We start from the raw sequence: 27,865 nt of genomic DNA, 5'->3' as shown, positions 1-27,865 counted from the left end.
ATGTGGCTGTGTCCCTGTAGTATGCTGTTTTTAAGTCTTTGGGGGCATAGACTGAGGAGAGGGACAGATGGGTCAAATGGTGGTTCAATTCCCAGTTTTCCAGATTGATTGCACCAAATTTGCAGTTCCACCAGCAATTTATGAATGTACCTTTTTCCCCACATCCTCACCAACACTTATTGTTGTTTGTCTAAATAATAGCTGCCATTCTGACAGGAGTGAGATGAAATCTTAGAGTAGTTTTGATTTGCATTTCTCTAATTGCTAGAGATGATGAACATTTTTCCATATATTTGTTGATTGATTGTATATCCACTTCTGAGAAGTATCTGTTCCAGTCCTTGGCCCATTTATTGATTGGGTTATTTCTTTTTTTGGTGGTTAGCTTTTTGAGTTCTTTATATGAGAAACCAGCCTCTACCTCAGAGAAAAGCCTGTCCAAGGAAGTGGGTGTGACCCTTGTCCTTGGAAAGACCCACAGAGCACTCCTAGGCACATACCCACCCTGCTGAGTTGTGTATCTATAAACAACTGGAGAGATCTGTGGAGACAGGTGTCCCTGACTCAGTCAGGCTAGGTGAGAACCCATAGCAACCCCTTAGCAACCACCAATCATCATGAGACAGGGAAAATACCTGGAATGCCAAATGACTCCCAAGTAGTTTATGGTGGTTGATAACATGTTGGGAAACCATGTAGTTCAGCATGTAATCCCCTCATGGCTTAAACCAATCAGTTCAAAGGAATCCCTCTCTTGTACTAACCAATCACCCTTACCCAACTTGTTCCTGCCAGTGAATGTGCTAATCATGTTTTAGAATTGTTTTATGACTTTCCCGAGGTGTATGATGATTTGCTAAGAGATGCTATGATGTATGTGAGGTCCCTGCCTTCCCGAAAGAGTGTATGAAACTGCTGCAAACCCTGGGCTCACAGCCTCTCAGCGTCACCAGTTGCTGTGTGTGCGCACAGAGGACAGAGCTAGCTCGCAATAAACACCTCTTTGCTGCTTACATTGATCTTGGCCTCTGGTGGTCTTTTGGGGGTCCTGAATTCGAGCATAACAATATACCCATAGAGATTAGTGCTCTATCTGATGTGTGAGGGGTAAAAATTTGCTCCCAAGATGTAGGCTCTCTATTTACCTCACAGATTGTTTCTTTTGCTGAGAAGAAACTTTTTAATTTGAATCCCTCCCATTTATTGATTTCTAGATTTTAATTTTTGTGCTATAGGAGTCTTTTAAGGAAGTTTGGGCCTAATCTGACATGGTAGAGATTAGGGCCTACCTTTTCTTCTATTAGATGCTGGGTCTCTGGTTTAATTCCTAGGTCCTTAATCCACTTTGAGTTGCATTTTGTGCATGGCAAGAGATAGGGGTTTAATTTCATTTTGTTGCATATGGATTTCCAGTTTTCCCAGCACCATTTGTTGAAGAGGCTATCTTTTCTCCTATGTATGTTTTTGGCACCCTTGTCTAGTATGAAATAACTGTAATTATGTGGGTTACTCTCTGTGTCCTCTATTCTGTACCATTGATCTACCAGTCTATTTTGGTTCTAATACCATACTTTTTTTTGTTAATATTGCTCTGTAGTAAAGTTTAAGGTCTGGTATAGTGATGCCACCTGCTTCATTCTTCCTGCTAAGGATTGCTTTGGCTATTCTGGGTCTCTTATTTTTCTAGATGAATTTCATGATTGCTTTTTCTATTTCTATGAGGAATGCTATTGGGATTTTGGTCGATTTTTATTAAATCTGTATAATGCTTTTGGTAGTATGGTCATTTTGATAATATTAATTCTGCCTATCCAAGAGCAAGGTAGATCTTTCCATATTATAAGGTCTTCTTTGATTTCTTTCTTTAGGGTTCTGCAGTTTTCATTATATAGACCTCTTTTGTTAAGTTGCTTCCCAAGTATTCTATTTTTATTTTTATTTTTTTTGAGGCTATTGTAAATGGGGTAGTTTTCCCATTTTCCTTTCAGAGGATTTGTCACTGATATACAGAAATGCCTTTGATTATGGTGCCTGCTTGTTTTTAAGAGAAAACAAAGTTTGCCTAGAATTTTAGATCCAGTTAAATCATCCTGCAATGCAAAGGTAATATAATGACATCTTTGACATACAAAGTTGGCTTCCACATAGGTTTCCTAGAAAATAGAGGATGTATTTCAGAAAATGTAGAACAGCGGGGTATAGTGGCACATGCCTGTAATCCTAGCTACACAGGAGGCTGAGGCAGGAGGATCCAAATTTGAGGACATCCTTAACAATTTAGGTAGACCCTGTCTCAAAGGAAAAACAACAAAACAAAAAAAGAAAAGGTACATCCTCCTAATGGCACAAGGGAAGGAGTTATGTTGGAGAGGTTAGGTTTTGAAGAGGCATTTGTTGGCATAAAAGCTTTAAACACCAAAGTAAAGGGGAAAAGAATGGGATTCTAGGGCCGGGGTTGCGGCTCAGTGATAGAGCATTTGCCTAGCATGCATAAGGCACCGGGTTCGTTCCCCAGGACCACATAAAAAAATTCTAAATAAAGGTATTGTGCCCATCTACAACTAAAAATGTAAAAAAAAAAAAAAAAAGGGATTCTAGGACTGTGGTTGTGGCTCAGTGGTAGGGTGCTTGCCTAGAGCATGTGAGGCACTGGGTTTGATCCTCAGCACCACATAAAACTAAGTAAATAAAATAAGTTCATTGTTTCCATCTACAACTAAAAGAAAAATACTTTTTTAAAAAAAGAATGGGATTTTAAGGAAAGTCAATTATTTAAAAATATTTTCCCTATTACTCAGCCTTAAAGAAGAATGAAATTATGGCATTTGCAGATAAATGGATGGAATTAGAGAGTATCAAGGGCTGGGGAATGTGGCTCAAGTGGTAGTGCGCTCGCCTGACATGCGTGCGGCCCAGGTTCGATCCTCAGCACCACATACAAACAAAGATGTTGTGTCTGCCAAAAACTAAAGAATAAATATTTAAAAAATTCTTTCTCTCTCCCTCTCTCTCTCTTAAAAAAAGAGAAGAGAGTATCAAGCTGAGTGAAATAAGCCAATCCCAAAAGCCAAATGTTTTCTCTAGTAAGTGGATGCTGGTCCTTAGTGTGTGTCGGGGGTAGAGTGGGAGGAAGAATGAAGGAACTTTCGATTGTGCAGAGGGGAGTGAGGGGAAAGGTGAGGGGGCATTGGGGATGGGAAGGATGGTAGAATGAGAGGGACATTATTACACTGTATACATGTATGATTACACTACTGTGTGACTCATGTCATGGCATCATGTGCAGCCAGAAGAATGCGAAATTGTGCTCTATTTGTGTACAATGTGTCAGAATGCATTCTACTGTCATGTATAACTAATTAGAAAAAAAAAAGAAAGAAAAAAATATTTTCCCAGCTCACCTTCAACATTATTCAGTTTACTTAAGGCTTGAAAAATGTTTTTAATTGTGATAAAGGCAAAATATAAAAATTTCCCTCTAAACCATTTTAAGTGCATCATCTAGTAGTGCAACTATGTTCACATTATTGGGTAATAGATCTCTAGAACTTTTTCATCTTGCAAAACTGAAACTCAATACACACCAAACAACTCTCCCAATTTTTAGTATTATTTCTACTGAGAACACACCAAATAACTCCCCAAAGTTTTAGTGTTATTTATGATGTTCTTTTTTGGGGGGGAGGATCTGTCTTTTTTTAATATTTATTTTTTAATTTTAAGTGGACACAATATATTTTATGTTTATATGGTGCTGAGGATTGAACCCAGTGCCGCATGCATGCTAGGCAAGCGCTGTACAACCGAGCCACAACCCCAGCCCCATTTATGGTGTTCTTAATGCAACTTTTGAAAAGTGTAAATCTATCAACTCACCTAGCACATGTGAGGCACTGGGTTCGAGCCTCAGCACCACATAAAAATAAATAAATAAATAGTCATTGTGTTAATCTACATCTAAAAGAAAAAATACTTTTAAAAAAAGTAAATTTTTTTAATGCCCTTCCTTTTTTGCTTGTTTTGGTTTGGTTTTTCCTTTGAGACAGGGTCTCACTAATTTGCTAAGGATGGCCTCAAACTTGGAATCCTCCTGCCTCAGCCTCCTGAGTTGCTAGGATGACAACTCTTTGTTTAGATCTTCTAAGTCTGGAGTCATACCTCAGAAGACCATCCCCAGTATGCAATTATAAATTAAAAATATCCATATTTCTTCTAGCGGAAAAGAAAAGAAAATGGCTTGGGATATAGATTGGAGGAGGAAAAAAAAGGACTTGAATTGAATAATAGTATAAAAGATAATTTGAAAAAATTAAAGATGTGATGTCTTAGTGTATTTTCTGTGGCTAATAATTGCCTACCACAGACTGGATGACTTAAAAGAGGTTTATTTTGGCTCATGGTTCTGGTAGAAGGTCAAAGGACCACAATAATGGCATTCTTGCTGGCAGAGTTTCAAGAGGTTCAGGACATCACATGGTGAGAGGCAGGGTGTGAGAAACCTAGCCAAACTGGCTTTTTTTCCCACCTTGGGTACTGGGGATTGAACTCAGAGGCACTTGACACTGAGCCATCTCCCCAGCCCTATTTTATATTTTATTTAGAGACAGGGTTTATTTAAAGACACTGAGTTGCTTAGTGCCTTGCCATTGATGAGGCTGGCTTTGAACTTGAAATCCTCCTGTCTCAGCTTCCTGAGCTGCTGGGATTATAAACGTGCACCAAGGTACCTGGCCCAATTGGCTTTTATACCAGATCCTCTCTGGGGATAATCCATTCATCTAGAAGTCCATTAGTCACATGAATGAATCAATCCATTCCTCAGAGCAGAGTACTAATCAAGTCTTAAAGTTTTTCCACCTGGTCTCACCTCTTAAAAAAATCACAATAAGAATGAAATTTTATCATGAATTTCAGAAGGGACAATTCTTATTCGTACCATAGAATATGTTACAGGTAAACAGTGTAAGAAGAAATAAAAACAAACTGGGGTGCAGTGCCCCATGCCTCTAATCCCAGCAATTTGGGAGGCTGAGGCAAGAGGATCAAAAGTTTGAGGGTAGTCTCAGCAACTTAGTGAGGCCCTAAACTACTTAATCAGGGCTTGTTTTAAAATTTAAAAATAATTAAAAAGAGCTGGGGATGTAGCTCAGTGGTAAAGTGCCTCTGGATTCAATTCCAAGTACTGGAAAAAGAAAATAGAAAAGAAAAGCAATATGGCCTTTAGAAAAGTTCAAAACTGAAGAATAAACTTATGATTTAAATGAAAAAGACCTTAATGACTGACATATTTATTCTCTTTGGAGTGACACAGGGATTGTGGGATTGAGCGCATGGAGAAAGAAGTCTAGGTCAGCCCACTGTTTGGCCTGAGCTGAACCCATATTCACACAGCCATGACAACATATGTGGTCTATTAGATTTCAACTTTAATTTTTTATTTTTATTTTTATTTATTTTTTTTTAAAGAGAGAGGGAGAGAGGGCTGGGGATGTGGCTCAAGCCGTAGCGCGCTCGCCTGGCATTCGTGCGGCCCGGGTTCGATCCTCAGCACCACATACCAACAAAGATGTTGTGTCCGCCGAGAACTAAAAAATAAATATTAAAAAAAATTCTCTCTCTCTCTCTCCTTTCTCTCTTTAAAAAAAAAAAAGAGAGAGGGAGATAGAGAGAATTTTTAATATTTATTTATTTATTTATTTATTTTTAGTCAAGTTTCTTTTTCTTTTTTTTTTTTTTAAGAGAGAATGAGAGGATAGAGAGAGAGAGAATTTTTAATATTTATTTTTTAGTTCTCGGCGGACACAACATCTTTGTTGGTATGTGGTGCTGAGGATCGAACCCGGGCCGCACGCATGCCAGGCGAGCTTGCTACCGCTTGAGCCACATCCCCAGCCCTCAACTTCAAATTTTTAAAAATATATTTTATTTATTTTTTAGTTGTAGTTGGACACAATACCTTTATTTTATTTATTTTTATGAGATGCTGAGGATTGAACCCAGGGCCTTGCATGTGCTAGGCAAGCACTTTACTGCTGAGCCACAACCTCAGCCCTGATTTCAACTTTTAGAGTCACCCTATAGAAAAACCCAGAAGACATGTTATGGTTGTAACAAAAGATCAGAAATCTTGACTTTTGTAAATGTGAATCCAAGAAGAGGTTGCATGTGAATGTGGGCAGAGAATGAGGAATTATCAACCAGCCTCTTTCACCAGACACATTGATTTTGCTTATATAACTATAGAATTTGCTTATATGACACAAATAATTAAATAAAACATTGGGGCTGGGTTTGTGGCTCAGCAGTAGAGCACTTGCCTAGCATGAGGGAGGCCCTGGGTTTGATCCTCAGCACCACATATAAATAAATAAATTAAATTAAGATAAAAAAATAAAAAATAAAAGCACCAACATTTAAAAAATATATATAAAACATTAATACAAATAGAGTCATCTTTGGGAAGAGGAGAGGAAGACAGAGCGAGTTAAATACCTGATATTTTATGTTGGAAAATCAATATTAACTAAACTCAATAGATAAAGAAATAGAAGGATGAACATTTTAGTGAGGATTTGGAAACAAACTGTTTGTTTTTAGAAGATCTAAAAACAAACAGTTAAAGGGGTTGGTTGCCTTTAGGTGCTGAGAAGGCGTGGAGTGGAATGGGATGGGCAGGGGTGAGGCACTGTGTTTGCCCTCATATCTCCACTGCTCTACTCGATTTTTGTTATCAGGTGAATGCAGCATTTTAATTTAGAATAAAGAAAAAACTTGAAAAGCAGGAAGACTTGCTTTTTTTACCTGCCTTCACCAGGCCTGTGATCACACCTTCTGCTAATGGAAAAAAACAGGGATTGGACCCTTGGAGACGGCAGATCATCCACAGATTCCATAACTTTGCCTTGAAAAATTAATTCAATACACTTAACCTTTTTGTTCTTGGTTTGCAGCCAAAGTTAAAATTGACTTGCCTTTTTTTTTAGGACACTTATCGTAAATGACTTGGGAAATGTGTAGGAAAAATACAGAGAGGAAATCTGCCAGTATGATTTTTTTCTAGCCTTATATTTTTATTAGTTTTTGGATTTTCTACCATGATCCTGAGAGGAGATAAGACTTTTTGTTCTGTTTTTTTTTTTTTTTTTTTTTTTAGTTTTAGAGACCCTTTTTTTTTTTTTTTTTTTTTTTAGTATCTCTGTAGTCTATAAGAGTAGGGACTGTGAGTGCCTTGCTGACCATTATATTCCCAGGACCAGCTGAAGTTTGTTGAATGAATAAATACAGACTAATCCTCCCACTCTGAAGTGACCAATGAATATTAAATGGTGGTTGCAGCCTGGGACTGGACAGCTTGCCAGGAACCAAGGAGGTCCTCAGGATAAGGAAATTTCTTTTTTTCTCCCCCCACCCAGTAATGGGAATTGAATGGAGGGGCACTTTATCACTAAGCTACAACCCCAGACCTTTTAGTTTTTATTTTAAGACAAGATCTCACTAAATTGCCCAAACTGGCCTCAAATATGTGATCCTCCCTCCTCAGACTCTCAAGTAGCTGGGATTACAGGTATGTGCCACCATGCCAGCAGGATGAGGAATTTTTGCGGGGGGCGGGGTTTACTGGGGATTTCATTTAGGGGCACTTGACCACTGAGCCATATCCCAAGCCCTATTTTATATTCATTTAGAGACAGAGTCTCACTGTGTTGCTTAGCACCTTGCCATTACTGGCTCTGAACTCGAGATCCTCCTGCCTCATCCTCCCAAGCTGCTGGGTTTACAGGTATGCACCACCATCTCCTGAAGGATGAGGAACTTTAAATACTTTTCCAAGACAGTTTAGGATCACTTGGTCTCAGGCCCAAAGGAGGACTGCCTGTCACCTCCAAGCCACTGTCCCACTCACTTTTGGTTAAAATTCAAAAGTTTTGATGGACCTTTGTTTTGTTCATTTATTTATATGCAGTGCTGAGAATCAAACCCAATACCTCACACATGCTAGGCAAGTGCTCCACCACTGAGCCACAAAGCCAGTCCCAAATTCAAAAGTTTTATTTAAACTGCAATCAACTAACCAGTCAATCAAACAGCTTACAGCCTGGTCCTGGACCCCTTTCTCTCTTCACTCCCACCTGTCACCAGATCATTATGCACACTTTACCTGCCATCTACTCACTGATGACTCTCCTGTCCTCTTCTCCCCACTGCTGCACTGAAAATGTGCTCCTCCAAAGGCCTCCCTCTTACTAACTCCTGGATACTCCTAAGATACTGACTCCATCTTACTACATCCTCAAAGCCTCTGTCCTTGCTTCTCATTCTCATTCTGAAACCCTCTTTCTTTGGCCTCTATTAGTCTGTTTTCTATTTTCAGACTGTTTTAACAGTTTATTTTGGCTTCCAGTTCTGGAGATGCAGGATTGAGGCATTACATCTGGTGATGGCTTTCTTGCTAGCAGAGTCCCGAGGTGGTGCAGGGCTTCACATGGTGAGAGAGGGCGTGTGCAAGTTTCTGTGCACGTGTGTGAACATGTACGTGTCTCTCCATGTCTCTCTCCTTCTTCTTATAAAATCTCTGAGATTCCATCATGAGGGATTTATCTAATTTTAATCACCTTCTCAAGGCCACTTCCAACACTACAGCAGGATTAGATTCTCACCTACATAATATCTCACAGTAGGAACTAAATTTTAAAACATGAAAACCTTGGAGGACACACTCAGACCACATCCAAACCAGAGCAGCCTCCTAACTCTCTGGGTTTTAGTTTCCCTCAAGTTACTCTAGGAGCACAACTGTGCTATTTTTTTTTTTTAATATTTATCTTTTAGTTTTAGGTGGACACAATATCTTTTTTTTTTTTAATATTTATTTATTTTATTTTTTTTTAGTTTTCGGCAGGCACAACATCTTTGTTTGTATGTGGTGCTGAGGATCGAACCTGGGCCGCACGCATGCCAGGCGAGAGTGCTACCTCTTGAGCCACATCCCCAGCCCTGGACACAATATCTTTATTTTACATTTATGTAGTGCTGAAGATCGAATCCAGTGCCTTGCGCACACTAGGCAAGTGCTCTAGCACTAAGCCCCAACCCCAGCCCCAACTGTGCTATTTTCAAAGCTGGTGCATACACTGTTCACCAAGTTTGATATCATAAAAGAGAGTTTAGGTAGAAATTCCATCATTGATCATTAAATGGACTCCAAAGTATTTTAAATTGGGAATATTTTTAGATTTTTTTTTTTTTTTGGTACCAGGGATTAAACCCAGGGACACTTAACTACAGAGTTACATGCCCAGCTCTATTTTGTATTCATTTAGAGACAGAGTCTCACCGAGTTGCTTAGCACCATGCCATTGCTGAGGCTGGCTTTGAACTCTCTACCCTCCTGCCTCAGCCTCCCAAACTGCTGGAATGACAGGAGTGCACCACCACGCCTGGCTTAAAGTTACCTTTTTTAATATTTGTGATTAATCACTATTTTGTGGAAAGATATTTTGAAGCTCTGGAAATATCCTGTTTTTCCACAAATTTTCACCTAAAGGTCTTAACATCTATTAATGATTCTTGCCTAATCAATATTACTGTTTCTTTCAAAAGCCTGGTTTTCTAATTCTCCCCTTTTGTTCCACTGGTTTATTTATTTATTTTTTAAAATATATTTTAAAATAAACAATAAAATATATTTTTAGTAGATAGACACAATTTTTGGACTGTTTTAATGGAAAGTTTATTTTGGCTCCCAGTTCTGGAGATGCAGGATTGAGGCATCACATCTGGTGATGGCCTTCTTGCTAGCAGAGTCCAGAGGTGATGCAAGGCTTCATGTGGTGAGAGACAGGGCGTGTGCAAGTTCCTATGCACGTTTATTTATTTAAAACAATTTTTAAGTTTCAAATGGACACAATATTTTTATTTTATTTATTTATTTTTATGTGATGATGAGGATCGAACCCAGTGCCTCACATGTGGTAGGCAAGTGCTCTACTACTGAACCATGATCCCATCCCAATTTATTTACTTATTTATTTATATTTTTTCTGGGGGGTAGTGGGGATTGAACTCAGGGCACTCAACCACTGAGTCATCTCCCAGACCTATTTTGTATTTTATTTAGAGACAGGGTCTCACTGAGTTGCTTAGTGTCTCGCCCTTGCTGAGGCTGGCTTTGAACCCATGATCCTCCTGCCTCAGTCTCAGGAGCCACAGGGATTACAGGCCTGTGCCACCGCAGCTGGCCCAATTTATCTTTGTTTCTATTTTTAGCATAAGTTTGTACTCATATATTTAATATATTTGAAAATATAATTTATTAAGTCATTCTTCTTCTTTTTTTTTTACATTTTTTTAGAAGTAGTTAGACACAATACCTTTATTTTATTTATTTTTATGTGGTGCTGAGGATTGAACCCAGGGCCTCACAGGTGCTAATTGAGCGCTCTACTGCTGAGCCACAATCCCAGCCCCTGTTCTTATTTTTGATACTAGAAATTGAAACTACAGGCACTCTATCACCCAGCCTTTTTTCCCTATTGTTTTAATTTTGTTATTAATCTTTTTTATTAGTTATTTTTAGTTATACATGAGTAGAATCTATTTTTATATGGTTATACAAGCATGGAATATATCTTATTCTAATTAGGACCCCATTGTTGTGGATGTACACAACAATGTGTACATCTTTTTATTTTTGAGACAAGACCTCTCTAAGTTGCTGAGGCTGGTTTTTGTGGTTTTCCTGCCTCAGGCCCTCCAAGTCTCTGGGATTATAGGCATGCCCAGCTTTCATTGTCTATTTTATACTCAAATTGTTCTAGATTTGTTCAGTGGGACCCTTTTCCATCTGGTTCCTGTGTTCTCTTTGATTTTTGAGTTCTCTCTCTTCCTGGCACATCTCAGTACTGACCCTGGGATTGGAAGTCATTTCTTGGAGGAACTCTGCTTCCTTTCATGGAGAAGTGTATTTCAAATACAAGAACTGAGATCTAGGTAAACTCCATAGTACTGGACATGCCACTGCTTCTAAGCTCTACAGCAGACAGAGATAGAACATATAAATATTGTACAGACACTTTGGATGATTTATAATTCCTTGATTTTACAATGGTGCAATGCATTCAGTAGAAACGATTTCAATTTTTTTTTGAGAGCCAGATTCTCTTTTATATATATAATTTATTTTTTAGTTTTAGGTGGACACAATGTCTTTATATTTATGTGGTGCTAAGGATCGAACCCAGTGCCTCAAGCATACTAGGCGAGCGCTCTACTACTGAGCCACAACCTCAGCCCCACGATTTCAAATTTTGATTTTTGCTTTTGTTATTGCTGGGGATTGAACTCAGGGGCACTCAACTACTGAGCCACATCCCCAGCCCTATTTTGTATTTTATTTTGAGACAGAGTCTCATTGAGTTGTTTAGGGTCTTGCTAACTTGCTGAGGCTGGCTTTGAACTCTCTATCCTTCTGCCTCAGCCTCTGAAGTTGCTGGGATTATAGGCGTGTGTCACTGCATCCTGTGAATTTTGAATTTTGAATTTGTGTCTTCCCACCCCCACCACGGCCTAGTGATATTTAGCCCCATTCTCTCCTAGTCAGCCCTGTGATCACCATGCCATTACCAGGGAAAACACTGTCCACAGCTAGGTTGCTGAGCTAGACATCCAATAGGATAGGTAGATTCAGTGTTTCAACTGACAACATTTTTCATTTACTGTGAGTTTATTTGGATTGAGGAATACCATTGTATATCAAAGAGTCTGTGTGATAGATTCATAATATCACTTCTAATTAATTCAGCACCACAAAGTCCTGCCTCATCTCCTCCCCTTCCACAATGGTATCCAACCTGCCCCCACTGTGTTATTCTCAATCACAACATCATGTGTTTCTTTCATTGTGTTATCACAGTTTATATTTATTATTCACCTCCCTCCCAATATTATCCAGCTCCATGAGCACAGGGGCTATGTGTGGACCATCTCTCCAGGCCATACTCCATGTCTGGCATACAATAAGGACTTAATTAATTAATTAATTCTTCTTCTTTTTTTTTATTATTATTATTATTTGCAGTGCTGGGGATCAAACCCAGGGCCGTGTATCTTCTAATGTTATCATCTGCTCAATCATCTGACTCTCCTATTGTCAGCTTTCCAGGAACAAGGACTGATCATTTGCCGAAGTCTGGCTTGGCACAAATCAGGAGCCACTTGTCAAAAAGAAACTAACTTTATTTTTAGAACTACAAACGCCAAACAAAACAGCTCCAGGGAAAAACCCTCAGAGCCCAACTGCCACCACCGGCTTCCACAAGCCTCTCTCCCCCACACCAGCTTCTCAACCTCCCACAATCCTCCTCCTCTTGAGGCCGATTGGCTGGGTTGCGTGGGCAGAGCCAAAGAAGTCACCCAATGAGCAGCTCCGTGGAGGAGCCAATCAGCTAGATGTTGCTGGGGCAGCTGTGAGCCAATCATCAGCTGGCAGTCTGAAGGGCAGGGAAACAGCCCAATGAACATCACCGCAGAGGAGCCAATCAGCTAGATGTTGCTGGGGCAGTCTGAAGCTTGCTGGCAGCTGGAAGTTTGCTGGGGCCCCTTTGGCTGTGGCTCTCAACATCTCCCCCTCTCTGTTTAAACAACAAGCATGTGGCTTATGGACCGTGCCTGCCTTAGGTTGTCCAATACATATGGTCCTTACCCGTCTTCGGATGAGCTGACCTCAGGGCGTCAGCCTCCTGTCTTAGGTTGGTACCATTGTAATTGGATCTTACCCGTCATTGACTACCGGTCCAGTATAGCCACACCTGTGGAGAGGTCTCAGCGGGGGGGGGGGGGTGAGGTTCTTTGCCTCACCTCTGTTGACCCCCAAATTTTAGCTGAATGATCATGACAAGCAGAAGGGAGGAAGATATACCAAGTCAATTGACGGCTCCTTTTGGGAAAATTGTACCACCGATGATATCATCAGCAAAAATACCCCAACACTACCACAAGTCGCTGCACCAACAGATAGTTCACAATGCATACAAATGACACATAGTTCTGTAAGCAGTTCAGTGCAAGTTCTGTAAGCAGTTCAGTGATGGCTATTGCAGAAACTGTAGATTAGTTTTTTCTTTGTCTTCACCGGCACAGGGATGAAGATAGGAATTCTGGCAATAATGACTAAAGAAAAAATTAGGTAACATTCCAGAAGACACTAAAAGAAAACAATTTTCTTAACAATTTATATTATCTTCATCGGCACTGGGATGAAGATAGAAATTCTGGCAATAATGGCTAAAGAAAAAATTAGGTAACATTTCAGAAGGCACTAAAAGAAAACAATTTTCTTAACAATTTACATTATAGTGAAGAGAATTATTAAATATAATGAAAACGAAAGGTGAGAGTAAACAAACAGATCTGTTAACCTCCTTTTTTGTTTACATATTAAAACAATTCTTAACAGTTATTTACCCAATTTAAATTAAACCATTTAAATCACGTGAATAAAAAAAAATATTTGGATCCATCTTTTCATGAGCGCTCATCATATATGATATATGGAAATACGTACATTGGACATACATAAATTCAAACATATAACACAAAACACAAGTGTGCACACATAATATAATACATACAACACATAACATAATAGTAAAGGCCTTATAACTTTTTACAGGTAAAATCTCTATTGCAATGTTTAAAAACTCTATAGTCAAAAAAAAATAGAACTGATCAGCAAAACATTAACCTAGGTCTGTATGAGCTCAAAAAAATAAAATAGAACTTCATGATATGGGAAAGGGCAATAATAAAATAGATATTGAAAAAAGCATCCTGGTTCTGTCGCAGATGTAAGGATAGCCAAATTGGAGTTTTGGATATCAGCTATTATGGATTTGAGCTAAATCATCTTCTTTTTGGTCTGTAGAAATCGCTTTAGTTAATCTCTCTGGAATCCAAATCGGCTGCTGTTCTCTCTGTGGAAACACAAAAACAGACCCCCGACTCCAGACAATCACTGGGTCAGGATTTTAGTTAATCTCTCCGGAATCCAAATCAGCTGCTGTTCTCCCTGTGGAAACACACAAACAGGCCCCCGACTCCAGACAATCACTGGGTCAGAACCTTGGTTAATCTCTCTGGAATCCAAATCGGCTGCTGTTCTGGGTCAGAACCTTGGTTAATCTCTCTGGAATCCAAATCGGCTGCTGTTCTTCCTGTGGAAACACACAAACAGACCCCCGATTCCAGACAATTACTGGGTCAGGACCTTTCCATTGTCCTGTTAGAATATCTTTCCAAAGTACCTTGGGCTTATGTACATTTTTTGGACACATATGCCTTTCTGCAGCACTAAGTCCTGATGAATCCAAATTTAAAAAGTTTAGAGTAAAAAGCGTTATTTTAAGTTTATCTTTGGGGAATATATACCCCTTCCCAATTCCATCTTTTTGCTTTAATAAGTACATTTTAATAGTTTGATGAGCTCTTTCAACTATGCCTTGACCCTGTGGATTGTATGGGATTCCTGTTATATGAGTAATGCCAAATGATGAGCAAAATTGTTTAAAAGAAGTAGACGTATAACCAGGGGCATTATCTGTTTTTAACTGTTTTGGAATGCCCACAGTGGCAAAATTTTGTAAGCAATGAGCTATAACATCTTTAGTTTTTTCACCGGCATGAAGGGAGCCCATCAAAAATCCAGAAGAAGTATCAACTGTAACATGCAAATATTTTAATTTTCCAAATTCTGGCAAGTGTGTGACGTCCATCTGCCAAATATGGTTAGGCATCAATCCTCTAGGATTGACTCCAAGATTAACTTGTGGTAAAAAGGTCACACAATTTTGACATTGTTTTATTATTTGTCTAGCTTGTTCCTTAGTTATTTTAAAACGCTTTTGTAAAGTATTAGCATTGACATGGAATCTTTCATGAAAATTTATAGCTTCTTCTAGTATAGAGAAAATATGTATGTCACGTGTAGTTTTATCTGCTAAATCATTGCCCAAACTAAGGGCTCCAGGCAATCCTGTATGTGCCCTGATATGTCCTATAAAGAATGGATCTTTTCTGTCCCAGATTAAACTTTGTATAGTGGAAAACAAAGAGAAAACAGTAGAAGAAGGGGAAATTCTACCAGCATCTTCAAGGGATACTATAGCATTAACTATATACTGGCTATCAGAAAATAAATTAAATACAGAATCTTTAAACATCACAAAAGTTTGTAATACTGCATTAAGCTCTACCTTTTGAGCTGATTGTTTGGGTACTAAAAATGTAAAAGTTTGATTAGGTGTAATTATTGCTGCTGTACCATTATTTGACCCATCAGTGAATATATTTGGAGCATTCATGATAGGTGTTTTTCTTGTCATTTTTGGAAAAATTACAGGATGCAATGACCAAAAAGACAATAAAGGATTAGATGGTAAGTGGTTATCAAATGAAACATTAGATTTGCACATTATTATTGCCCAAGTATTTAACTCATTAGCTAATTCATCAATTTGATTCATAGTATATGGAGTAATAATTTTATGGGGAGAAATTCCAAACACTGCCTTTGCTGTTTTTATTCCTTTGAGTATTAATTGTCCTACAGCCTCAGGATACCTAGTAAGAATAGTGTTAGGAGAATAAGATAAATGTATCCATAATAATGGACCTTCTTGCCAAAATACTCCTGTAGGAATATATTTTGTTGGTAGTACAATAAATAATAAAGGCAAACTTATATCAATTCTATCCAAATGCATATTTTCCATATATGTTTCAATGATTTTTAATGCCTTTCTTGCTTCAGGCGTTAACATTCGGGGTGAATTTGGATCTGATGGACCTTTTAGGATATCAAATAAAGGTCCCAATTCTCCTGTTGGAATACCTAGATAAGGCCTTATCCAATTTATGTCTCCTAATAACTTTTGAAAGTCATTAAGTGATTTGAGTTGATCAACTCGTATTTGAATTTTTGGTGGACGGACCATGGTTGAGGATAATAGAACTCCTAAATAATTAATTGGAAAATTTAATTGTACTTTATCTATTGCTATCTCTAGATTATAATTTTTTAATAAGTTTGTAAGTGTGGCATAACATTCTAGCAATGTGTTTTTAGCTTTGTGTGCCAATAACACATCATCCATATAGTGAAATATTTGTAGTTCAGGATTTTGATTTCTAAGTGGCTGGATTACTTTGTTAACATAAATTTGACACATAGTTGGGCTGTTAGCCATCCCTTGAGGGAGTACTTTCCATTCATATCTCTGATCAGGACCTTCATGATTTAGTGCAGGGATAGTAAATGCAAAACGTGGACTATCCTCAGGATGAATTGGAATTGAAAAAAAACAATCTTTAATATCTATAACTAAAACATACCAAGTTTTTGGCAAAGCAGACAATTGAGGAATCCCCGATTGAGCAGGTCCCATAATGACCATTTCATTGTTAATGGCTCTTAAATCTTGCAGTAATCTCCATTTACCAGATTTCTTTTTGATGACAAAAATGGGAGTATTATGGGGAGATACAGAAGGTTGTATATGTCCTTCCGCTAATTGTTGTTTGACCAGATCATGGGCTACTTGTGTCTTTTCTTTAGTCAAGGGCCACTGAGGAACCCATACTGGTCTTTCTGATTTCCATGTAATTTTTATTGTCTCAGTGGCCCTTTGTGAAAATCCAACCCATGTCTGTCTGTTCCTTGATCTATTTGTATTGGTGCTGCTATACATTGTTCTTGTCTTTCTAATCTTTTTCCTTTCCTAAAACCTTGTCTAGCCATAATAGTGGGTGCATTTTGATTGATATTATTTGTTAATGTCAAACCTAATTGATCTAAGACATCTCGTCCCCATAAATTTACGGGAAGATAATCCAATACATATGGCTGTATAGTTCCTTCACATCCTTCAGGATCCTTCCAATCTAATAGCATTGCACTTCTATCGGGATTAGTCGCCACTCCTAGGCCTCGAAGCGATTGAGTGGCTTGTTGTAATGGCCAATGTTTTGGCCATTCTTGACGAGAGATGATGCTAAGATCTGCACCTGTATCCAGTAGCCCATTAAATTCATGTCCTTGAATATTTAGTTTTAGCATGGGTCGAGAATCTAAATTTAAAGAAAGCATAGCCCAATCTACACCTGTGGAGCCTAATCCCTTGGAACCTCTTTCTACAACATGACTGGAAAATTTATCATGTAGGCTTGGTATTATTAGTAACTGTGCTATTCTATCTCCTGGTGAAATTACTGATATACCCTTTGGAGAACTGGCTATAATTTTTATTTCACCTTCATAATTGGAATCAATTACCCCAGGACTTATCAAAAGTCCTTTTAGAGTAGAAGAGCTGCGTCCCAATAATAAGCCTACTGTTCCTTTGGGAAGAGGTCCTTTTACCCCTGTGGGAATGATTTGAACTCCCATCTCTGGAGTTAGTACTGATTTGGTGGAGGCGCAGATGTCCAACCCTGCGCTCCCTCTGGTTTGTCTGATGAGGGATCTGATGTGCTGGGCACTACCCTGATGGGGTTGCTGGGGTTGCTGGGTTCCTCCAGTGCTCCGTATATTTGTGGTTTGGGGCCCCGGAGCATTGGGGCCCCCTGTCCATTTTTTGGCAACGGAGCCTGATGCCTTTGTCCACGATATTGTGGATAAACACCTTGTCCTTGTTCGTTTTTTGATAATGGAGTACCCTCTATGGTGGTTTGAGGACGGTATTCATTAGCCCAATATAATGGAGTACCCTCTATGGTGGTTTGAGAACGGCATTCATTAGCCCAATGTCTCCCTCTACGGCATCGTGGGCAAATACCCGGTATTCTACTTGTTTGATACCTAGTTTTGTTAAACCCTCCTCCTATGGGGCAATTCCTTTTAAAATGTCCTGTTTGTTGACAATTGTAGCATGTTCTTGGCCTGGCATCTAAAGCCTGTTTTACTGCAGCTGCCACAATTTGCCCTTGTTCATTAATGTCTCTGGCATCCAAAACCTGTTTTACTGCAGCTGCCACAATTTGCCCTTGTTCATTAATGTCTCTGGCATCTAAAGCCTGTTTTACTGCAGCTGCCACAATTTGCCCTTGTTCATTAATGTCTCTGGCATCTAAAGCTTGTTTTACTGCAGCTGCCACAATTTGCCCTTGTTCATTAATGTCTCTACATAATTTAATATATGTGTTTAAATCTTCCTGTTTCCATGGTCTAATGATATCTCTACACCAACGATTCGCTTGGTCATAAGCCAGTTGTTTTATAAATGGCATTGCTTGTTCTGTATTCCCAAAAACTCTGGTAGCTGTTTGAATAAGCCTATCTACAAATTCAGCGTAAGGTTCATTAGCTCCTTGTATTATCTTAGATAATTGACCTTGTAAACCTCCAGGTTCTTGTAAAGACTTCCATGCCCTAACTGCATCTACAGCAATTTGTAAATATACACCAGGATCATATGCAAGTTGTTGCTGCCGATCCTCATAAGGTCCCTTTCCTAACAACATATCTAGATTTCTCTGAGGATAACCAGCTGCTGCATTTCGACTAGCCGTCTCCTTGCAAAATTCCTCATTGGCAACCTTCCATAACAGGTATTGTCCTCCATTTAGCACAGCTTTACACAAACTAGCCCAATCTGCTGGCGTCATGCTTAAGTTGGTAATGGATTCGACCAAGCTTACAGTGAAGGGTGCTTGAGGACCATAGGTTGCTACAGCCTCTTTTAGCTCCTTCACTGATTTGAAATTTAAACCCTGGTAAGTTCGCTGCCCTCCTACCTCAAATACAGGGCATACTTGAGATCCTGTCTCAGGATCCAAACTATCAACTGCGGGGGTTGGGAGTCTCTTAGCATATGGAGGTGGTGCTGTTGATTGGACACTTATGCCCTCTGGTGATAGAGTGCTGTTAGTAGCAGTCTCCTGTAGAGGTGGCGCTGTTGGTTGAACACTTATGCCCTCTGGTGATAGAATGCTATTAGTAGCAGTCTCCTGTAGAGGCGGTGCTGTTGGTTGGACACTTACGCTCTCTAATAAAAGGGTCTTATTAGCAGTCTCCTGTTTTAAATTTTCCCCTGATAGATTTTTCTGCTCTAAACTTTCTTCCTCTGTCTCACTATCTCGAAAGACCTTCTCTTTCACTTGAATCTTTTCCTCTTTCTGACTAACTTGAGAGACTTCCTCTTCTACTTGAATCAATATGTCTTCTTCTTCCTCTACCTCTGTCTGAACTGAAGGCTTTGGACTAAGCAAACTAGATACCAACGTCCACAATGACAATGTGCCAACTGGCAGAGTCCCTGGGTTGTTCTTTTCTATTCTTTTTAAATCTTCACCATGATGGTTCCATTGTGATATATCTAACAGCTCCTCCTTAAAAAGCCATGGGCTATATTCTTGTATTACATCAACGTATGCCCTGACTGCTCTTGATTTTACTGGGAAGCTTCCTTCCTCTAACAATTTACTTAACACTCTTTCGGTTTGTTTTTTACTAATTGCTGATCCCGTATTTCTACTATAATACAACCCAACAAGATGACGCCAAACAAAACCGAGACAGAATCCAATAAAAAGGGAACCACACAAAATCATTATAACAGCCTTTCTATCCTCCTGACATATGCATCCGTCCTTTCTCCCTATCTGTTCCTCAAACGCAAATAGTTTTTCCTCAGATGTGAGTGGTTTTTCTTCCCTCTTACTCATCTCCAGGGACAGGAAAGTTAAAACAAAAACGAAGCAAAACAAAAGAGGAGACTTAGAATGGCTCCCCATCCTCTCGCCCTGCCCTCAGGGGCGAGCAGTTTACTTACCCTCAGTTGCTCCCCGTGCGAGCCACCAAATGCCGAAGTCTGGCTTGGCACAAATCAGGAGCCACTTGTCAAAAAGAAACTAACTTTATTTTTAGAACTACAAACGCCAAACAAAACAGCTCCAGGGAAAAACCCTCAGAGCCCAACTGCCACCACCGGCTTCCACAAGCCTCTCTCCCCCACACCAGCTTCTCAACCTCCCACAATCCTCCTCCTCTTGAGGCCGATTGGCTGGGTTGCGTGGGCAGAGCCAAAGAAGTCACCCAATGAGCAGCTCCGTGGAGGAGCCAATCAGCTAGATGTTGCTGGGGCAGCTGTGAGCCAATCATCAGCTGGCAGTCTGAAGGGCAGGGAAACAGCCCAATGAACATCACCGCAGAGGAGCCAATCAGCTAGATGTTGCTGGGGCAGTCTGAAGCTTGCTGGCAGCTGGAAGTTTGCTGGGGCCCCTTTGGCTGTGGCTCTCAACAATCATTCATCTTTGTTCCTGAGAACCTCGCTAATGCCTCACATAGTAAGTATTCAGTAAGTATGTTGCATGAAAAAGTGAGTGGTTTTGCTCAAATGTCACAACCAGGAAGTGGAGGCATCAAAATTCAAACCTCCAGTCTTCAAAGTGACTTCCTTCTTCCCCATATGCTCCAGTAACCCCTGGAGGAGGAAAAGAAGACCTAGTCCTGAAGACTGGGACAGACTTGATAGCAGAGGGGGGGTGTCAGCATCCCAAGGCTGGATGGACAATCATGAGCATGAATTTCACTTGGTTCTTTGCCTTCTCTATTTCAGAGTTTTCTGGACTACAAGTTTTCTACTTTTCTTCCCAATTCTGCATCTATTTCATAGTTGCTTCCAGGTAAAACTCAGCCCAGGGCAGACATGAAGTGACAGGAAGGGGCCAGGCTCCCTGGTGAATGTGCACTGGTCACCCCCAGGCATGGCCTTCAGCCTGTGGCTCTCACCTGTCTGTGCTGGTGATATGATGCTTGGCCTACTAGATAATATGATCAATCTTTTGGATAATATGATCGATCTAGTTTGGCCCTCAGCTCTCAGCATCTCTCAGGTTTGGCCTTGAGATTCAGCTTGACTCAGTTCTGCCTTTGCAGCGATGGGTCAGACCATCTGGTGTCCCTCCAAGCAGAAGAGAAGGGGACAAAAGCAAACACAAGGACTGACACCTCAATGACAGCTGCCTCAGACCTTTTTGAGAAATCAAGTGTAAATGCACAAATCAATAAAAAAACATTTTGTCTGTCAAATGCCATTAACCCTTTCACCAGTGATGAATTGGGAAACAGGAAATCACACATTTGTGAGCTTTCTCCTACTATAACAAAACATCTGAGATAAATTAACTTTTAAGGAGGAAAGTTTTATTGTGGCTCACAGTTTCAGAAGTTCCAATTCATGGTCACTTGGCCCCATTGCCTTTGGGCTTGTAGTGAGGCAGAACATTGTGGTGGGGACAATGTGGCGGCTAAAGCTGCTGGCTTCATGGTGGCCAGGAAACAGAGATAAGAAGAAGAAAGCTGGGTTCTCCAAATCCCCTTCACTGGACACACCCCCAGTGACCCAACTTCGTCTAGTAAGTCCCAGTTCCTAAAATTTCCACAACCTCCTAATACCACCAAAGGCTATGAATCAAGACTTTGACACATGAGCTTTTGGGAGACATTTAAGATCCAAACTACAGCACCTGGATTCTGATCCCCACTGGCTTCTGGCTTTGGAAGGACCTTGAGTAGGCCACTGAGATCCCTGACTATCAAGTGGGAAAATGGGCTGAAAAGAAAGCAAGTCTAGGGGTAGGAATTCTGAAGGAGTAGAATGTTAGATGCTGTAAACATTAAAACTGTGTGTTTTTCAGGCTGGGGTTGGGGCTCAGTGGTAGAGCACTTGCTTAGCTTTGTGTGAGGCACTGGGTTCGATTCTCAGGACCACATACAAATATATGAATAAAATAAAAGTCCACTGATTTTTTTTTAAAACTGTGTGTTTTTCCACTATAGAACTGTTTGTGATACAAAATATAGACCAAAACTTAATGTGTGCATACAACCACTGAAGGAGCAAATTGAAAGATACATTGTTAAGTGGGAAAAAAACAAAATGTAAAACATATGTATATGTCTTAAATATGTACAGCCTATATTTCTGGAAAGAAATATAAGAAACCAGAAAACTGTGTGAAGGGAATTGGATATCTGTGGGTCTGGTGAGAGGGAAAATTTTGTCTTGCACTCTTATTCACACATGCATGTGTCTCATGTTATGATAAATAAATAGATAAATGTTTTGCAAGGAAGAAGGGAATTATCCAAATTTTTGAATGTGAATTTCCAGATTCCTGCCCAGAGCCTAAGGGAACCTCAGCATTCCCAGCATGCCTCCCACTGCTGGCCCAGCACCATCTCTAGCCAATTGTGTTGCTTTTCTGCCCTGGAAGCTCCCTCATCCCCATTCAACATTCTTCCTTCTCCCAAGAGGCAAAAGATAAGACTTCTAATTTGCTGCATGGGCACATTCTTTTTCCAATTGTGAATTTGAAATAACACTATTCATGTACTTTGGGTACATGAACCCAGGGGTGCTTTACCACTGAACCACATCCCCAGCCCTTTTAAAAATTTTTTTTGGGGGTGGGGATGTAGCTCAGTTGGTAGAGTGCTTGCTGCCTATGTACAAGACCCTCGGTTCAATCCCCAGTACCACCAAAAAAGAAAATTATTTTTTTGTAGTTGTAGATGAACAAGCATGCCTTTATTTATTTTGTTTTCTTTAAAGCCTCACTTTTTCTTTGTACCTTTATTTATTTATTATGTGGTGCTGAGGATCAAACCCAGTGCCTCACATGCTAGGCAAGTACTTTGCCACTGAGCCACAACCCCAGCCTCATCCCCAGCCCTTTTTTATTTTTTATTTTGAGACAACCATCTCACTAAGTTGCTGAGGTAGGCCTGGAATTTGTGACCCTCCTGCCTCAACATCCTAAACTGTTGGGATTACAGGTGTTCGTCACCATGCCTGACAAATAACAGGCATATATATATATATATATATATATATATATATATATATATATATATATATATATATATTTATATATTTACAGAGAGAGAGAGAGAATTTTTTTTTTGAATTTTTTAATATTTATTTTTTCGTTTTCGGCAGACACAAAATCTTTGTTTGTGGTACTGAGGATCGAACCCGGGCCGCACGCATGCCAGGCAAGCGGGCTACTGCTTGAGCTACATCCCCAGCCCCATAACAGTATATTTTTAAAATATTTTTTTTTAGTTGTAGATGGACCCAATATCTTTATTTATTTATTTTTATGTGGTGCTGAGATTCAAACCCAGTATCTCACATATGCAAGGCAAGTGATCTACCACTGAGCTAATAATGCCATTTCTTAAAATCTCTTATTTTATTTATTTATTTATATGCGGTGCTGAAGATCAAACCCAGGGCCTCACACGTGTCAGGCAAGTGCTCTACTACTGAGCCCCAACTCCAGCCCCAACACTATTCTTTTAAAATAGTTTTTTAGTTGTAGATGGACACAATACCTTTATTTTATTCATTTATTTTTATGTGGTGCTGACGATAGAACCCAGGGTCTCACAATACTTTCATTTATTTATTGATTTTGTTTTATTTTTATGCTGAGAATCATACCCAGTGCCTCACATATGCTAGGCAAGTGCCCTACCACTGAGCTACAATCTCAGCCCAAAAAACCCTATTTAAGGAGAAAATAAAAAGACACAGGGAGTTCTTTTGCAGGTTTTATATACCTAAAAATTATTTTTTTAGTACAATTCGTATTTTGGGGCTAACGGTTTTCTTGGGTTTGCTTTATTTCCTCCTAGATTCGGGATTTTCTGAAAAACCCTTTCCAGAGGGGATGAATAAATCAACATTAAGATGGAAGTAAGACTTTTTTTTTTTTTGAGAGAGAGAGAGAGAGAGAGAGAATTTTTAATATTTATTTTTTAGTTCTCGGCGGACACAACATCTTTGTTGGTATGTGGTGCTGAGGATCAAACCCTGGCCACACGCATGCCAGGCGAGCACGCTACCGCTTGAGCCACATCCCCAGCCCAAGAAGTAAGACTTCTTAATTATGTCTGAAAATAAAGGGGGAATTAAAGTGTGAGTTTTCAAAACCAACTTTGATTCATCTCTCTCTCTCTCTCTCTCTCTCTCTCTATATATATATATATATATATATAGAGAGAGAGAGAGAGAGATAATGCATACCTGTACTCATCTTTCACTCTACAAGAAGAGCCTTGTAAAAAAATTTATATATATATATATATATTTTTTTTTTTTTTCACTGCCAAAATATGAACAGTATACTCTGGTCTGATTGAGTTGAAGAGTTCAATCACGAGCAACTTCAGATGGAGCATATGTCTGCTTGGGTCAGGGTCACCACTGTGTGCCTAGGGCCCATGCAGTTTCTGGCCCATGGAGGAGTCCAGGGTCTGCTGAATGAGAAGCCCACATGCACTCACCTCTCCTGGTGTTGGTATCCAGGTCTCATGTTTTGCTTTGAGACAGGGACTCACTATGTTGTCCAGGCTGTCCTCAAACTCCTGGGTTCAAGTGATCCTCCTACTTCAGCTCCCAAGTAGTTGGGATTACAGGTGTGTACAACCCTGCTGGCTTCAATTCTGTATTTTTGAACTTCTTTGTTTTAGTTTATGTCTTCATAGTTCCATATTTTCACTTAAAGAAAACATTGCTTTTGTGTTTTATCTTCTCTGATTCTTTAAACAAACAAGCTTGGACCAATGAGGGCTGTTATCTTCATGTTACAGGGGGGAACTGCTTACTGACTCTCCTCTATCCCAGGCATCATGCTTGATACTGTTAGTATACAACATTATTTATCTACTTATTTTGTGGTACTGGGGATTGAAACTGGTGCCTCACACATGCTAGGCAAGTGCTCTATGGCTGAGCTACACTCCAGTTCAATAGTATTCTTTAATCCTTACAACAAACCTCTGTAGTGATATTGTGATCCCCAATTAATAGATGAAAACATCTAGATTCAGAGAAGTAAAGCAAGTGCAAACAAAGGAAATTAGTCAAAGACCTAGAGCCCGAGTCCCTATTTCTGTCTGAAAGTCAGTTTTTCATTGCTGTGACAAAGTACCCAAGGGAAAAAAAAAAAAGAAAAAAGGAGAAAGAGAGGCTGAGGATATAGCTCAGTGGCAGAGAACTTGCCTAGCTTGATCAAGGCCCTGGGTTGAAACCCCAGCCCTGGAAAAAGATATATTTATTTAAGGGGAAAAAAAAAAAAGCTTAAAATCAGAAAAATTTATTTTGGCTCACAGTTCCAGAGATTTCAATTCATGTTTGTTGGGCTTAGTGGCTTTGGGGCCAGTAGTGAAGCAATCCATCATGGCAGAAGTCTGTGGAGGAGGAAAATTGCTCACCTCATGGTGGCCAGGAAATGAACAAAAAGAGAGAGGGGCCAGGGACAAAATATACCTTCAAAGGTATGCCCCCAGGGCTGTGGATGTGGCTCAAGCGGTAGCGCCCTCGCCTGGCATGCGTGCAGCCTGGGTTGGATCCTCAGCACCACATACAAAGATGTTGTGTCCGCTGAAAACTAAAAAATAAATATTAAAACTCTTTCTCTCTCTCTCTCTCTCTCTCTCTCTTAAAAAAAAAAAAAAAAGTATGCCCCCAGTGACCCACTTCTTCCAATTAAGCTCCACCTCCTAAAGTTTTCATCACCTCCCATTAGTGCCACCATCTGGCACCAGATCTTCAACACATGTGCTTTGGGGGACATTTAAAATCCAAACCATAACACTTGCTTTTTCTGCAACAAGTGGATCCTTGGAGCTCTAGGGCAAAATTGAGGGCACAGGTAAGTCATCAAGAGGGTAATCACCCAGAGTAATGGACCTGGTTTGCATGTCCTAGAGTTTCTGACCTGGAGGTCTGGGACTGCAATTTGCATTCTAGGTGACAGTGCTGCTGCAGTCCAGGCCCTCTGCTCCAGAACCTGCATTCCAGGTATCTGATCTCATCATCTCAGACTCCTGCTGGAACCTGGCCAAACAAGCCCTTCCCCACCTTCACTCCCCCACACACCCCTGCCAGGCAGAGCTGGGCCTAAGGCTGACCGGTAGCTGAGCAGAACTTAGGGCCTCCAGCTCTGCATCGAACCCTTGTCTTGGGCTGAGTTAGGGTTTTTAATTGGAAGCAACAGAAACTAACCCTGGTATATTTCAACAGAAAAGGAGTTTATTGGAGGGCCATAGGTAGCTCCTAAAATTTCCAGGAAGCAAGCTGAGTTGAGGCCACTGCGGTGTGGACATGGGCCAAAGCTCATTGTAGAGCTGGCCGGGTGAGGACATGCCTGCCTCAGGCCCTGCTGGACACAAACTCATGGCAGGGACAGCTAGCACCACTGGGCCCCAGATGCTGGAGGCCGCTGCCACCCCCAGGATGGATGCTCTTCTTTCTACTTCCTTGTTTGCCTCACTAGCCCTCAAACTAAAGTGGGAGGAGCCACTAGTCCTCCTGGATCATTCTGGGCCAAGAACCCCCCATCAGATGTAAGGTAAAGTGAGCCTCTGGCTTTAGGGCCTCTATAAAGGGCGGAATGTCTACCTCCTACTAAGGTAGGATGGAAGAAATTGAAGACTAGATAGCAAGGAGACATAAAATAAGGACAAGGAAGACTGGAGTTGTGGCTCAGTGGTAGAGCTGCTTATCTAGTATGTGCAAGGCCCTGGGTTCGATCCTCAGCACCACATAAAAATAAATAAGTAAAGTCAAGGTATTGTGTCCAACTACAAATAAAAAGTAAGATATTTAAAAACAAATAAGGACAAGGAAATATGATTTTATTTATTTTTTTAAAAAAGAGAGAGAATTTTAAAATATTTATTGTTTAGTTTTCGGTGGATACAGCATCTTTATTTTATTTTTATGTGTCGGTGAGGATCGAACCCAGAGCCCCGTGCATGCCAGGCGAGTGTGCTATCGCTTGAGCAACAGCCCAGCCCAATTTTATTTTAAAGTTTTACATATGCTGGGTGCAGTGGGGCAAGCCTCTAACCCCAGCGACTCATGAAGCTGAGGCATGAGGAACCCATGTTCAAGGTCAGCCTCAGCAACTTAGACCCTATATCAAAATTAAAAAATAAAAAGAACTGGGCTTGTAGCTCAGTGAGCCCCTGGGGTTCATTCTCTAATCAACACACAAACACACATACTCACACAAGTTCCACATACTCTTCCAGATCTGTCACTCCTCCAAGATAGTTATTCTCACAAGCCTGTCACTCTCAAATTTCTGAGAAAAGTATAAATCTTAGAGTTTCCATAAAATCACTTACAATAATTACTTTGTGCACTGCTAATTAGTTCACCAATAATCGATTAAGCAAAGACAGATACAGTATTTTAAGAATCCTATAATTTAGAGGACTTGACTAGATAAGACCATGTCAGCCTAAGGATCCTGAGAGAACAACCCAACTACCACAAACTGTCTTGCGATCACCAGACTGATGTCATCCTCACACACTTTCTCATAAAGCTACCCCTCACCAGGTTTCCTTTAAAAGAAGAGCCGCAAACCAGCTGTGGTGGTATGCCTGCAATCTCAGCAGCTCGGGAGGCTGAGACAGGAGGACTGCAAGTTCAAGGCCAGCCTCAGTAAATTAGCAAGGCCCTAAACAACTTAGCACGAACATGTATTAAAAAAAAAAAAAAAAAAAGGCTGGAGATGTGCTCAGTGGTTAAGTGCCCCTGGGTTCAAACCGTCTCTCCTTCTTGAGATAGACCACATTCTCCCTTGAATATGTATCTTTAAAAAATATATTTATAGTTGTAGATGGACACAATACCTTTATTTATTTTTTATGGGTTCTGAGGATCAAACCCAGTGACAATCCCAGCCCTGAATATGTATGTTCTTTCCTAAGTAAATCTCTGTCTGTATCTCTGACTGGTACATGCTGACAAGTACAGCAAGGACCCCACTTGTCCTGAGTTCACCCCCT

This window comes from Ictidomys tridecemlineatus, chromosome 3 (assembly GCF_052094955.1).
Source record: "Ictidomys tridecemlineatus isolate mIctTri1 chromosome 3, mIctTri1.hap1, whole genome shotgun sequence".
In the NCBI taxonomy this organism is placed as follows: Eukaryota; Metazoa; Chordata; class Mammalia; order Rodentia; family Sciuridae; genus Ictidomys; species Ictidomys tridecemlineatus.
The sequence above is the reverse complement of the archived record's forward strand: the minus strand, read 5'-3'. Positions refer to the sequence as shown.